Source organism: Lichenostomus cassidix, chromosome 4, assembly GCF_008360975.1.
Source record: "Lichenostomus cassidix isolate B80296 chromosome 4, HeHo_3.0, whole genome shotgun sequence".
In the NCBI taxonomy this organism is placed as follows: Eukaryota; Metazoa; Chordata; class Aves; order Passeriformes; family Meliphagidae; genus Lichenostomus; species Lichenostomus cassidix.
In genome coordinates, this window is record NC_139484.1 from 6,454,710 (window position 1) to 6,470,692 (window position 15,983).

Sequence of the window (15,983 nt, forward strand, 5' to 3'; positions counted from 1 at the left end):
AAGGAAGCAAACAATCAAAACCTTCCCAGGAGGGGTAAGAATAAGGCGAGAACTCCAGAGATCCTATTTAATAAATAAACACCTTCATTTCTGTAAGTTAATTTCACCACAGGAAATAAGTTTAGTTTTAATTATATTGCCTTGTGTCATGTTTTATAAAAGGTACATGAGGCTCATTGACTTTCTCTTATTATTAAAGCCTTTATGCTGCAGAGATGGTGCATGTAGATGAAGTCTCAGTAGAGCCCTAGCTCAGTGCAAAATGTCAGATGCAATACTTTTATTGTTATCCCATACATATGACAACTACTGAGATTTAAAAAAAAAAAAAAATGTAGTCACAGATGACTTTTTTTTTCAAAAAAACCAATTGGACACAAAGAAAACATCAAAAAGATATCTGTATGCAACAATGTCAAAACATGCCATCCAGTCAAAGCCTTTGCTTACACACATATGAGAGACACAGGATTTCACAAATCCAGAAGCCTAAAAGCTTATGAAGTAATAAAGAAAGTTTTAAAAATTATTTTCCCAAAAGAGAAATTCCAGAGGAAAATAAATTTGCTTCCAAAGTTTAGACACAACAAGTGAGACATATTCTAAGAGCTTAGAATAGCCTTTCTTGACCTTTTGCCACCACTCCATATCTAAGTATGACAATTTTAGGGGGCAGAGACTCTAAAATAAGTTATCTCCCCTAAGTTTTTAAGGTCTCCCCTTCACCAATAAAGGGAGAGAAATGCAAAGAGAATATAAGTGAAAAAAAAAATCCAAAAAAAAACAACAAAAACAGAAAAACAAGGAAATCAACACAGCCACACAGCCTCTACAGTTCCAGAAGTTCTCTTCCCCCAAAAAACAACAGGACCAAGCAAAAACAAAACCCAGGAAAAAAATTATTTCTGTCCAAAAGTCTGCAATGCTGCTGAAATGCTGGGAAAAGCTTCCTGGCAGTTGTAGGGCTGAACCCTCCTAGCATGGCTGGAGTTTGGGGCAATGGCTGGATACTTGTGGATTGGGCTCCAATGCCACAGAAAAAAACCAGAGCTTGATGTCTGTCCAGTCCGGTTTTTAAAGGGCCCCAGCACTCCCTCCCTTCCATAAGCCTGGGGTAACACCCAAGTTTCACTTCCTGGGTAACTGGATCTTGGAGACAGCAAAACAGACAGCAGAGATGGATGTAGAAAAAATATGGGAGACACAAGTCTTGGGTTGCCTGGGACAATGTCCTATGGCATCAAGTCCCTGAATGCAGCAATCTGTGGGAACCTGTGAGTTCTATTCTGAATGCTTTAAGAGGCAATAAATACATTTCATACCATTGCCTTTTTTGTTTTGGGCAAAGCAGAGCTGTGATACCACCAACACTCTTTTTTTCCTTCCCAGTCTCAGAAAATTGCACTTAAGATAGCAGTTCCCATCCTGCTACTTCTAGTTGAGTATCAAATATTTGGAAGCACTACCAGATACTTCCAGATACCTGCTGTGACCAACAGGTAGCTTGTTCTGCAGCCTGCTGAGGAAAAATAACGTATACTAATGATGAATTTGAGAGGATTATTCTAGTTTTCCACTAATTCACAATGACTATTCAATAGCTGGTGCCACAGAACCACGCAGCAGTTTCTTTGGCTTCCAGAAAGAAGATAACAGAATCCTGTAACCAAGATCACAGAGCAGATGAGAAGTCTATTTATACTCCAGTTTGTTTTTTACTTAAGCAAAGAGGGCACAAACTTCTTTTGCTATCAGCCTAACACCTTTCAGGAATAAACAACTATTTTGGGAAGGGGTGAAGCTCTTACACAGCCCCAACAACCTTTTAAATACTGAAAAACACTTTTCATACATTGCTCTTTACATTGCTGCATAGGATTTTTCACCTCAGTTCCCATTATCAACATTCACAGTACCATGGAACAGGTTAGAAAGTTTTTTAAAAGGTTTGCTAGAATCTCGAACAATCATTATCTAACACATCTCCTCCCAGATGCTCACCCATCTCTAATTCCCATGTGCAAAGTTTGCAACTGAAAATTAAATACATTAAGTATTTCTTTGCCAAGCTGTCTGACACTCATTCCTCAAGCTGTTTGCCCTTCATATAATTCAGAGAATCAAGGCTTTGATTCAATTCTTTATACAAAAAAACATTAAAAATTCCCTTTAAATGCTTTTCCTCATATTCATTAATAATCGCCAATTAGTTCTGGTGCCTGAATGACAAGAAGCAAGGCAATGTTTTAAGAGAGTTTGGCATGAGCTAATACGTAATTATCAACAATATCATATTTTCAAAACTTCAAAGGAACTCTTCTTTTATAAATGGCAGATGGAAGAAATAAAGGGACCCAGACATTTATTAGAGCCATTCTCATGCTGATGTCAAAGAGGAAATTCCAAGATTCAAGTCTGGAATTTTGAATGCTACACTTGACACACCTTTGAAATTTTCAAACCCTAATGCTCCTTACAGTAAATCAGTTATCTTTTATGATCCATGGGGGTGCTCTTAAGAGGTACAGAGTAAACTTTTTTAAAAAATAGGAATATAGCCAGAGCTGTCAAAATACAGTGAACTTTGAATCCATAATTGACAACTTCAAACATTCAAGCATGCTGTCTGTACTGCAACATTAATCCCAGTAAGTTAAGAACTCAAGGTTTTTAAAGAGTACAGAGAATAAGCCAGCTGTAGTTGTACAGGTGGCCTAATCCAAGTTGCATCAAACAATAGAGCTCCTTTTTCTAAACCTTTCAGTCATTATTCTGTTGCTACATTCCTCCTTATTCAGTCATCTTTAGTCAATGACTCTTTTCAAAACTATCATAAAAATCTTCACTAAATGACAAGGCCTCAAGAACAACCAAAAGCCAAATAAACAAAAAACCACACACTAAACCAAAAAAGCCCACACAAAACCCAAATGCTTCTCCAGGAGTAGTGAGTAAGACATACCCTTCATCCATTCAGTGTAAAGTAGTTAGACAACACCACGGCTGAGGGATTTGTTCATTTACCAGAGCAGTTAATGGGAGAGAAAAAATACTGTTACTAGGGAACATGTATTAACTAGGGGTTATTCACTGTCTGTACTTAAGTTTTGAGAACTAGTTTTCAGCTTGCAAAATTCTTATTACTTCTTTCTTTATACCCTTTACAACATCTGCCAAAAACTGATTTGGTATGGTTTTTTCCTCCTATACTTTAAAACTTGTTTGTTAAAGATTATATGAATAGATACCCAGCCAAAAATGTTCAGGGAAATTCTGCATTGCTTAAGGCAAGAGACTGCATATAAATAACTGTAAAACACTGTTTTGTGTTTGAAGAATAAGTTGTAAGGGAAGGCTTGCAAGGAACAATGTTTTATTTTACCATTGCAAGATCACTACATATGAAGAAATATGGAAGAGGTCTACAGATGAAGCTGGCTTTTTATCTTCCCTGCTTATTACTGTGTAGGCAGGTAAATAAGAACAGAATTAAGATTCAAGTTTCATGTCTGTTTATCCTTACAAACAAGTCTATACAATCTGATAATGCTACATTAACCTTCACAGTAAACATGAGACAGAAAGAGATAAATATGAGAGGGAGAGGAAGAGAGAGAAGGTAAAAGCTCCTAAAATTGAACTGCTTGTCCAATAGCACAAGATCACCAGCTGGTATTAGACTAATGTCTCTGCAGTTGTACCTACTTTCAATTAGGCCATTTAACAGGATATAAGAGGTTAGCTCACCATTTAGCTCTTCCCTAGCTAAACAAAAGCATCACTTCAGTAATAGCTCCTCACTCAGTCTTATGCCAGCATGCACTGGCAGAACCTCTTCCAGCATGAGGAATCTGGGCAGTAAGCAGGTTGCTTTATAATCATTGAAGATTCTCACAACAACTAGTGCAGGAAATTCCAATTTGCACACAATTTTCTGGTGGAAACTTTTGAATGAGGCTGCATTTTGAAAACTGTACATTTCAATAGCTTTTCTAACTAAACAGCCAATACATATTTTTAACAAGCGCCAGGAAAACTTGGAGTTTCTAAAAGAAATCTAGTCATTTTAAAATCCCCAAATATATTAATATTTAAAAATTGAACAACTAATTACTGTGGAAAAGTAGCATTCCAAGCCTCCTTTACTTCTTCTAGGGGAATAGGTTTTATGAAGGGCTACATCTGGGGAAAAAAAACCTAAAAGACTGGCCTAAAGCAGACTAAGACAGTGAGAGGCTTTCTGGAGACAATTATAGTTTACAAGTTAGAGTTAAATGCAAGTAGAAAATGTAAATATACTGTTAAAACTAAGTTTTGTTAAAAAAACAAAGAAAAAACAACAACATACATCTTTCAAAATCAATCAATAAACATGTGCTTTGTGTTTTCTTTCCCCAGAGATACTAACACTAACAGGAATAAAAAAAACACCAAACAAAAAACCAAGACTGCTGGCTTATACGGATGTTTCAATCTAAAAAAGATACAAAGCTCATTCATTCATACACTTGTTTTTTTTTGTTTTGGGGGGCTGTGATTTTTTTTATGGTTTTGACTAAAGTTATGTTAGAAGGCCTTATTCTGTATCTTTTCAGCATTTTTAACAGGTACACCAGTGGAGTACCTACCTCATCTCTTAGATAAATAAAGCATCTTTTTCTGATGTGGACACAGAAATCAACTCCCTAAATAGAAATCTTCATACTTACATATATACAATATGTAACACACCTGAAGTAATTTCAGTTTTGTAGCAGCAAGTATTTTTTAATTCAAGTGGCTATATTAATTAAATTCTACTCATATGACAACAATGTTCTCCATAAAGTTATGTGGAGGGCAAGGTGTTTTGCCATTAATGTGTAACATAAACAGTATTTCTTCAGTGCTGTCAGCACGATTCAACCAGACTTTAATCTAGAAGTCTCTATTTTTAACCTACTCCAGTGTGTATTGTGACCTGATGTAACAAACTAACCTCAGCACTTCCTCTCTTGGTGGGCTTTACTCTTTGTGTGGAGCACTTCTCTGGAAACTCTTTGAAGACGTTGAAACTGGTATCCTGAAAAATCATTAGAAAGAAAGTGATTAGCACTCAGATACTCTGGGGAAGCTGCCCTCAAGCATTCTATAAAGTCTACAGCTAAATTGACCGGAATTTGCCCCAAGAAGTTAATGGGAGAAAATTCTGGATGCCACATGTCCACAACAAGAAGCATACACAGAAAGGAGTGTGAAGACCATAGACTAAATACTCTGATAACTTCAGTAAAAGTACCACCGAATACAGCCTGTTTTCTACCTTGAAATTTGATCTATAAGCATAAATTCAATGTTTAAATTTTTTTTTCTCCTCACCATCAAGGAACAGCTATCTTACTTCACCCAATCGCCATACAGTTATACATTTAACGTTTTTGTATCCTGGAAGGAAAATTAGAGCTTTAAAAGTCATACATTAAATGAAAAAAAATTAAAAATTCAGTAACTACCCCCAAGAATCCAATAAGTCAGTGGTTAGAACATGAGAACAGAAAATTACAATGGATGCCTTAAAAAAAAATCCTTTACACTTAATTTTCCTTGGTAATTTAACCTCTAGGCATCCTCTACTCTGAGAAAGGTGGGTAAGGCAACCTGGTACATGCATGGAATTGTTTATTCTCCCAACAAAAACTCCACACCTCATCTGACAAATATTCATCATGGAAACAAAAACAAAGAAAAAAAGCAAGCTTCTATCAAACACAGAATCTCAATGGAATAGTTATTCATCAACAGTATCCAAACTATCATATTAACACCTGATTAATCTCTATTTTCACTCTAAACTGACCCCTGTTCCACATAACACAAATACTTTCTGGAATCATGTGTTTCATCCATGTATGCTTTGCAAATGCTCCGCATTCTCAAATGAATAGCAATAACGTTTTATAACATTCCTACACTGTCCTCCATTTTGCTATGCCAGCTATTTTTGGTTTATTATTGTTATTCAAACTGCTATTGCCTCCTTTGAAGTGAACCAGTTACTATAGAAACAGTTGTATATGCAAACCTGGGTTGAATCCCCTAGCATGTTAAAAAATACATAATTTGATTGAATAGTTTGAATTGCTGGAATAACAAAATGTGAAAATACACGTGTTGGATAAACCTTGCCTTGCCTAGATTCAATATGCAGTGTAAATAGTGAAATGGTACAGGTTGATAATAAAGAAACAAGTAGCAATGTTTTAAGCATGCTTAATCCCATCTAATATTATCTCTGAGTTATGTATTTTAATGAAATGCTCTTCCAGTGAAAGGATTTAAATGTAATGATTTATTTCACAGCAAAACTCCAGGTGATTCATCATTCCAGTAATTTGGATTAATTTAAAGCTACTGAATCAATTTACTACACTAAATTGTCTTGTGTTGATAAAAAAGAAATAGATTAGGTCAAAGTTACCAACATTAGGATGTCTAAATTTTCTTTCAGTGCTTTATATAAGTTAAAACAAGACCAAGTTGAGACTTAACTTATTTTTCACCAATTCCTTCCCTGATTAATACATTAGATTTATTTTTCATTTTTTTTTTTAAGAAATAAGAGTAGCTATGAGCAAATATAAAGCATGCATACACACACAACGAAATTTCCATGCTTTTGTAAACTATGCCTTATCTTTCAGGATTATAAAAATCCACAATTAATTGGCTTCCATAACATGCTATAGTTGGCTTAAATAGGAATTGTACTGAGTGCTACCTTAGCTAGTTCTGCTTTAACAGCTAATTACTACAACACCAAACTAAGGATCCTAGGAGCTTGTTCCAGCCTAAACACCCATCATGGTTTCTACAGGTGACAGCAGCCTTTCAGACAGCCCAAATCAGAGCTGACAGCTCACCTTCCATCAAGAGCCATGCTAATGAGCCTTTGATGTCATTTCTGGGTGCACTGCAGACCTCAGCTCCTCCAAAAGCTGCTGCACCAAGCCTCCTGTTCTGCTCTCCTCAGCTTCTGGCCAGTGCTGTTCTACCATTTATGTATTTAAGACAAGTTGAAGTCTTTCAATCATATTTGATTATTTGTTTCACTCAGGAGCTACTCATAGTGAGACTATTAATTACTATTATTTGTGCTGAACTCAAAGAAAAATATCCCAGTGGCTTCAAAGAGCTTTGAATCAGGCCCAAAGGGCTTAAATCGGATCTAATTTATTTCTGGACTTCACTGACCCTCTGCACAGTGATGAATTTAACCTATCTTGAAATTACTAATTAAATAGGCCAAGAATATATTTTTAATGGCTTTTTTCAATTTGAAATACACTGAAAAATGGCATCTATAACACTTGGAAAGTTTTCTGAAAGCTTTTCTGGATCTATATCACAGTCCATGTATTTTTAAATTATTTTTATTTTTTGCATCAGTCAGTTATTTCTGAAGCAGTAGACGGTATTGAGTATCATATTCTGATTAAAAAATACACATGCATGACAATGACTTTAAGGTAAGGCAAACTGATAAAAACAGAAGGGCATAATTCAGGGAACAATTATCCACCTCAGGTGAAGGAGTTCTACAGACTTAATTACAAAAATGTACAGAATGCATTACTGTCAATTAGAGCACACCCTGTGCAATTCATTAAAACCCTCTCCCCAGTGCAGAAGAGACAAATACTTCATTATGCCCTGAAGAAATCAGGAAGAACACAAAGGGGTAATGTCAAATGAAAAAGGGACTGATCTGCTCATAACACAGAGCTATGTTATATACATTATACATATATATTAAGGAATCTGAACAAAATGGACGAAACTAGAAGTGGAAAAACTGCCTAAGTAGAGGTCTAATTTTGTTTACAGAGCAGTTAGGATGGAGATTTACCATGGTAATTAAGCTATTATTCAATGACAAAATTCAATGGAAAAAAAAAAAGAATCAATTACTAAAGAAACTCCACTGACACTTGGCCTAAAAAGACACATTCCTTGCCAAGAAAGGAAAAGGTAAAAAAGAACACAGAATCGCTTAAAAATGGTTTGATTTAACAACAAATGAACCAAGTTAGACCTGCCATCATGTCATTGTCACTTTCCTGATTCTTCTCCTCCCAGACTGAGTTGTGTCTCACAGTTCCCATGCACAGACACAGAGACACCTTGACAGTTTGGAAATACTCTCCTCTTTTCTTCATCACTCTTTGACTACATAGTTTCACTTACTAGTACTATTTTAAAATATAAATTAGAAAAATTAATATTTGAGGTCACATTCATGTTGTTCTAATCTGCAGTTGTGCCCTCATTAACATTTCTGAGGTTCTTGGTTCAGGGACAGAAACCTTAAATTTGCAATGGAGCCTTTTCTTCAGTACATATCTTTCACATACCTTAGCAAAATTCCAAGTAATCAGCCAATTCCAGTAAAAAGTAGTCTGTTATTAGTAAGATGAGATTTTGCGCTCATTCTAAAATATGTCCAAAGTCACTGCAGAGTTAATCTAGGAAACTTGAACACAGCATCTTCCAAGTCAAACAGCAGGCACTCATCCAGCCCAGCACTGAAGTGATACTGTATCAGACAGAGGTGAGGCCCATGTGAAAACCATGATCCAGTGTAGGAAACTCCTGATCTAAAGCTCTACTGCTTTAAGCCTATCTTGAGAGTTATAGACCCTACCGTCTCTTACAAAAGTTAAAAATTAGTATTGATTGCTTATAACCATTTGCCTGTTTTCACTTAAACCTTTAGAAGATTATTTTGGCAATTTCCCCTCCTTTTGCATCTCAATTTTTTTCTCCCAAAGCTATACTATGCTTTGCAATACCCTACTCAGAAAAGTGTTAATTATTTACTATAGACAGATTTACACATAACCTACTTAATTTTACTCATTAACCTCAATACTTGCTATGCGAGTAAAGGATGAACAGAACGAAAATTTCCTAACTTGCTTGTTACAAGCAAACATGTCAGTTAAATCCCAATTAAAGGCTCAGTTTAATTAGACAGGGGATGGCATGTGAGTATCTAACTGCTATGACACCATGAAGAAACTCAGTCTCCTTTTGCATACTTCAGAATATATCAAAATGCAAATCAAAACAAATCACGTGTATGGCAGAGGTTTAGATCCACTCAAATGCACTCCTTAGCAGAGGGAGGGAGAGGCTGAAGTTGATCAGTTCCATTATGTTCCTAGTTGAGATAAAAAGTCCTCTGCACTATGCAAAAAAGCTTCTCCACAGGTCATGTAGTCAGGGACAATGAGCTGCAAACTGGCACAGGAGAGAAAAGCACCTTCCCTTCAGACTTCTCTCAAAACAAAAGGGATTATCTTTAAATAAATAAACTCAGCAACTGGCCAAGTTCACATGAAATAACACTGGAGTTCTGCACAACATTCTGCTCCTGAATCCTCATGTCATATTTCATGACCGATAAGGACAGACAGATTTATCAAAACCATTTCCAATACTGCAACAAAACCAGGTCAAGTATAAATCCATGTTATCTGCACCACCATAGCAAGGATTTTGACCATGCAACAAGTCAGGATTCAGCATCCCACCTTCAACAGAACTTCTGTGGCAACAGCACTGCAGGCCTGCATGTGGGTATTGGAAGTGACCTGAGTACAGACCACGGCTGGAAACTCTGTCTTTAGCTTGTCTCACCTTCCCACTGCACAGAGGAAATGGATGCGTTTGAACCAGAAGCATAGCAGTGATCTTTATTTTCAACTTTACTGATTCTAACACAGATACATAAACAGTCTTTAAGGCTAATGAACACACAGAAAGCTAAACTAAAAATAAAAAAAGGCGGGGTCACATCACTTTTCTTAGGTGACTATTATGAATGCATTCACGTAAGTACAATTATATTTTTCCTCTTTATACTTTTTTTTTTCTGATCTAGGTATGACTCAGATTTACCGGGAGCATTGTAAAACCACAGTTGATTCTTGCATTGCAAGAAAAGCTGAGACTAAGCTACTTAATTAGCTCACGATAAGTAAGAACTTAATAAAAAGGAATGAGCACAAATGTCTGACAGAGAAGAAATACATCACTGAATTTAGAGTATATCAAGAGTATCATTTATTTTATCACAGCACAAGTTCTGCTGCAATATTGTGGGAGATGTCATTTCAGCATGATCAATGAACAATTCAAAATAAGAGCAATCAGTTCCTTTATCTGCCACAGTTCTGTCATTTCACATTCTAGGGCCACATACAGCACTTCTAGCAAAAGCTGTCTCCTGTAAAATCAACACTCAGATCTATTTTAATTGGCAACAATTTAGGAACAACTTGAATTGTTTCTCTCTAGTGAAACTCCACTAAACTCAGAGTGGCTTGGTTTTACTACCATCTTCCAAGAACAACTGTATCACTAAAAAGCTGCAAATTTAGGTCTACTCAAATACTATTTAATCATTTATTCCAGGCAAATTTAAATAATGTTTTTTTAAACAAAGTGCTATAAGAGATAAATTATGTGTAAACTTAAGAATGATCAAAACCTACTCAGAGTCTCATTTGTTTATATTTACTGAAATTTAAATGCATAAGGATTACAAAAACTAATGTGTTGTGTGTTAATCTGTAACAGTTTTGTTGATGCAGTGCTCCACAACAATTAGACTGGGGATTTAATTCTGAAATTAGTATATATTTAGAGGTCTGATGCTAGCTCAAGTAATTTTTCTTTTTAATTGAGAGTATATTTCCTTCTGGGAAACACAGACTGGGAAATTCTATGTTTTAAAAAAAAATCATATATACTCTTCCCCCCCCCGCCCCTTGTTCAAATATGCTGTTTATTGCTTTTAACAACAATTATAGATATACACAACTATGAGTCTTAGAAGACCTAGAAAGTTAGGTGAATTTGTAGGAGCATTTGTTGTGATACATATAACTGTGGAACTTTGGGCAGTTGATCAAAGTGGCTCATCTTTTACCTATAACACATAGTCGTTGCTAGCTGAGAAAGTGATCACATTTGGAGCAACCTAGTTTCTTAGCTTGAAATGCCGCTCTAGCTCAAGAGAGGTCAGGCTCTTTATATTGTCTTAGTCTTGCCAAGCCAGATAGGTTATTATACAACCATTTGATTTGGTTAGAATAATAATCTTATATTAATAATAAAACATACTATTTCCATCTGTGAACCACACAGTATTTCCTGTATCAAAGTCAGTCACTCTCATGCGAGTGTTTAGTACAGGCAGTTTTAAAGCAATTTTAGGTAATACCTGCTGTGATTAATTCCTAATAGGTACTATTTCTCAACTTATTAGTTAATGCAGTAATATCAGGGTGTGGGAAGGGAAGGGAAGGGACGGGACAGGGACATGATGATATGAGACCACACACATACATTTCAAATAAAGTACACTTAAGGTCTATACTTGAGATGTTAAATACAAGTGTCTAACAGCTGACATCAAAAACATAATTTCAGGGCTGAAGAAATATTAGGAGAGAGAAAGAGGTGCAAAAATGGTTGGTGTTGCCAGTACAGGAATAGGAATTCTCGATCTAATGAAGGCAAAAGGCATCATGATTTTCATACAGGGTCTCATGTACCCCTAGAGAAGACTATCATTTTCAGTGAAGATTTATCTTCAAAGTGATGCAAAAGCAGAGGCCATCTGAAATTTTTTGTTTATATCCAATATAGTTATGAAAATCCTTCAGATTACCCCTCAGAATTATTTCTGGTTTATCATGTTGCTGATCATAGTCTGCCAAAGAATCTAAGCAGTGAAGCTCAATATTCTAAATTTGTACTGTAAGTATACAGCTAGGAAGGCATGTAATTTTTACTCATTACAAAGAAAAACAACCAAATTGCTAAGATGCTATTAAATCACTCAGGCATATTACAAATAATCATGCCAGTAATGTGTTTTTATGTGGCAAAGAATAGCACTAAGCAATAGCTATGCTGAGCTATGGTTTGTTCATTAAACAATAGACCTTGTTCTATTAATTACATGAAACATTCTCTAGACAGATTTGTTATTCAGTCTGGTTAACAGTGATAATTTTTATTTAAAAAGTAATACAATTCGACTTGCAGAATGTATTTGACCAGGTTAAATTTATTCAGAAACTAAAATATGCTTCCCTTTCTTGTGTGTAGTTTGACCTATTTTACGTTAAATTGAGAATGTTTAGACTTCACAAAGGACACAGAATAGGACCCTAAAACAGTACAATATGCAAAAAAAAAAAAAAAAATCACATTGAATATTTATCAGGGAAAATTATTTCTTCCCCTGATGAACACAGAATTTCTAAAGGGGATTAGGAAGCGTTATGGGAGAAATATTGCAAATGCATTAATTGAACACAAATGTGCCCTTTACTTCTTGACACTTCATTTGGAAAACACCAAGTAGGTATTAATTAAGATAACAAGTGACCCATACTTTTAATCTTTTGCTTTAATGACTGATGAAAATTTATAAACTTTAATGCTACTTCTTCACTGATGCAGAGCCAAATATACAAGAGAATAGCACAGACCTAATTTAAGTAGTAAAAAATTAAGCCTCACTTTTGATTTCAATGTATACCTCAGAAACATAAGCAAAAAAAAAAAAAATCAAATATTCCTTGATTCCCTTCCTCTGGGAAATCTCACTGGGAAGCAGAAGACAATTTGTCAGTTTTACAGAAGAATGGTCAGCTGGTGCCAGGTTATTGGTAAGAGTGCTCTGAACAAAAGGCAGGAATGTTCTGCACTGTTCAGAAGCTAGTATGCCTAAGAAGATCTGTACCAAAATGAAGTCTCTACATTTATCTGGTTAAAGTTTCCTTTAGAAAGCTGGGTCTTACCTCCCTTCCAATCCCTAAATTAATAACAAAAATGAACATTTGCTTATCATCTAAAAGGGATGTGCCAGCTATTTCTATACATAACCATTATTCCCTTGTCATTGACATAAATGTATTTACCCCAAGGACCAAGGGGAATATATTACCCCTCCTGCAATCCCAGTAATTAAGTTGTCCGCTTCCTCTAAACAATAAAGTAAGACTTACATTGATAACAGATATTCCTATTTTTACCAAATGTCTACTTCAAACAGATAATACCAAGTATTTTTCCAGCATTTGTATTGTGGCATCAGCTACATTTCTAAGGACTAAAGTTTCTTAAATGTAGCAGAGCACTGGTAAGCAAGCCATTTTGGGAGCAGATCAGCATAAAATTATTCAAAAATAAGCTTTGTTTCTTGGATAATATAGTTTAGTAGACATCAGTTTGAGAATTATCACTGGCTATCTAGATAACTAGTTCCCAGCATAGCTCTCCACATCAAAACTCACTACTTAAGCTCCCACTGACCTTGACCCTCAAAATACATCCTACTTTGCATTCACCTTTTTACTAAAAGCCATGGAACAACATTTGGGTTCCACCTTAGTGCTAAAATGTTTGAGTACTGTAACACTGTCCAACTGCATCAGAAAAACTCTAAACTTCTGCTCTGTTTTTTGATATGGGGAATTTTTTTCATCTTGTATTTATTTAAGGAAGGTATCAGCAGATGAGAAATTGAAAATAAATTCTGTAATATTTTTGTAAACCCCAGTTACTTAACTGTTACTAGAAATGGTGTCTTATCAGTAAGAGGCTCTTAGACATTGCTGAGCATGGAATGGCTGAAACAAGTGAACATTAACATTTCCCACTGCCCTTTTCATCATGTCCACTATCAGGATTTGCTCCAGGAAAGCAGTCACATACCACATTAAACCAACACGGGCTACATTTGTAAGTAATTTGGCAAACAGCTGGTCTCTGTAGACCTTTGCCTGAATTTCTCTGTGATTTGCATATTGCTAATAATTATATTCAGCACAGAACTTTTCTTTGTAATTAGTTCTTTTAAGTGCATCAGAGCTTTAGAAGACATACATTCATTTGACAGTTTTCTAATTGCTTTTTATGTTGTCATCTTTATGGCAAAGGAGCTTTATGATCCTAAACCTCTAAAACATTTTAATTTTTCCTAGAACTTGATACTAAAGGGCTTAGAACTGTGGTCAGATTAAACCAGCGTAACTAATTTGACAGCACATGAAGTCTTCCCAATGCATCAGTTCTGTTAGTCAGGCATTTTTAACTCTTTCTATGAGACTACACAAAAACATGACAAACCACATCTTGTTCCGTGAGAGTAAAGATTTGATTCATACTTAGTATCTTTCATGCTTACTGTCTCCAACAGGCCAGCCAGATTGCTATAGGAAATTTGTTACACATACTAGCAAAACTCACTGTCAAGTAGACTGTTCTCTCTACATCCATATTAAATGGCTGTGAGAGGCAAAGTTATGGTTAATGATTTAAACAATTTAATGAAGGAGTTTTGCCCATGAGGACAAAACTGTAGAAAGAAGCTGCAGCCACCCACGCCCAGCTTCACCTCCTCCACCTGACTGCAGCTTTGGACTGGGACTTGAGCCACCTGCCTGAGGCAGCTTGAGCCAAGAGCAAGGTGACACTGCTGAGATCAATTCCCTCAGGCCCAGGGACAAGGAAGCAAGGCTGAGGGAGAACAATGGATCCCCAAGCAAGCCGAGGGCAGCAGCTGTGCTGGAAATCAGCTCTGGCTGCCTTCAGGCTGGGGGAGGCCACAGCCCACAGCTCATCTGCTGAGGCCATGTTTGCACACACTGCCAGCTTGCTCCCTGCCAGGGGAGTTCCCTGGCCTTCCCAGCTGCCCCAGTGGCTGTCACTGCACTGAGCTCCATGTCTGGGGGGACCTCAGCACCCTGAGGATCTGATGGGGAGAGAGAGAGAGAGAGAGCATCCATGGAACAGCACTGCGATCCTGCAGCACTGAGCTTTTCTACTTTATCTGGCTCTCTGTTCCTCACTCTCTCTCTCTCATTTCCTGTGAAATAAATCCCATACTATTGACTTTGGTTTATGGTCTCCTTTGCACCTTAATCTGGGCAGAGGCATCTCTCTAACAGTTTTAATAACCAGATCATAACAATGACCTTTGCTCTTATTTGCCCGACAAGATTTTCTTCTTCCCTCTAAGGCATTTGCTCAGTTATCTGTGAGTTCTTCCCTCCATTAGTACTCAGTAGGGTCCTAGTGTTCAATCTTAATAAAAGGCTCCACAAGGCTTCTGCTCCAGGAGCACTAATCACTTTTGCCACTCTACTCTCAACCTTTTTATTAACAAAGGCTGGGCTGACATTAACAATTCAGCAGAACAGGAGATCAGTAGATCAAAGCAGATCAAAGCAGGTGGTGCTAAGTGCACTCCATTGCCAACCCTGCTTTGAAAGTTTCAGAGTTAGACTTTGCACTACGTGTCTTATGGACCAGGTATCCCAAACACACTGTTCAAGGCTGTCCAAAGGAGCAATGAGTTTGGACACTCACAGTTCCACCATGGAAGAGCAGTCGGTGAGCTACCAGTCTGACATTCAAAAAAAAAAAAAAAAAAAAAAAAATCTTCTAGTTTATATGCTTGGTATAAATCAACACCTGCCAGGAGATCATGCTTCAAAAAACAATTTGTCCAAACTGAAGCACTAACAAACGTGCAGGCAAACACTCACATGATAGCAATGAAAGGAAAGAAAAAACCTCCAAGACTATAAGCACCACAGCCTTAGCAAAGAGAGAGCTGCAGTACTATAACACATTAGTTTTTAACATGGATTTTTGTTTTGGACATTTAGCTTGATGCAATAAACTCTTTATTTTCTAACCTCCATGTGTGATTTTCTTTTAGTTCAGTCAATCAAAAAAGAATTCAGTACTAGTAAATGCCATTTTTGCTGGCCATTTCAAGATTTCAGTGATAGTTGTATTACACAAGTTCTGAACAGAGTGTTCATTCAAGTTTGACCTGTCCAAACTTGTACTTCCATTAGTGTATCTCCTATTTTACTAGACCAGTTATTTACAGTGAAAGGAAAAAAAAAATCCAG

General features: G+C 36.5%; 1 long non-coding RNA gene across 1 annotated transcript in view; it reads right to left on the reverse strand.

Moving 5' to 3' along the window:
* Positions 1 to 15,983, reverse strand: part of LOC146437740 (uncharacterized) — a 227,862-nt gene that overhangs the window by 197,524 nt on the left and 14,355 nt on the right. The window contains exon 2 of the long non-coding RNA XR_014851970.1: positions 4,979 to 5,062. This is a non-coding gene — a long non-coding RNA (uncharacterized LOC146437740). The remainder of the gene's footprint in view (positions 1 to 4,978; positions 5,063 to 15,983) is intronic.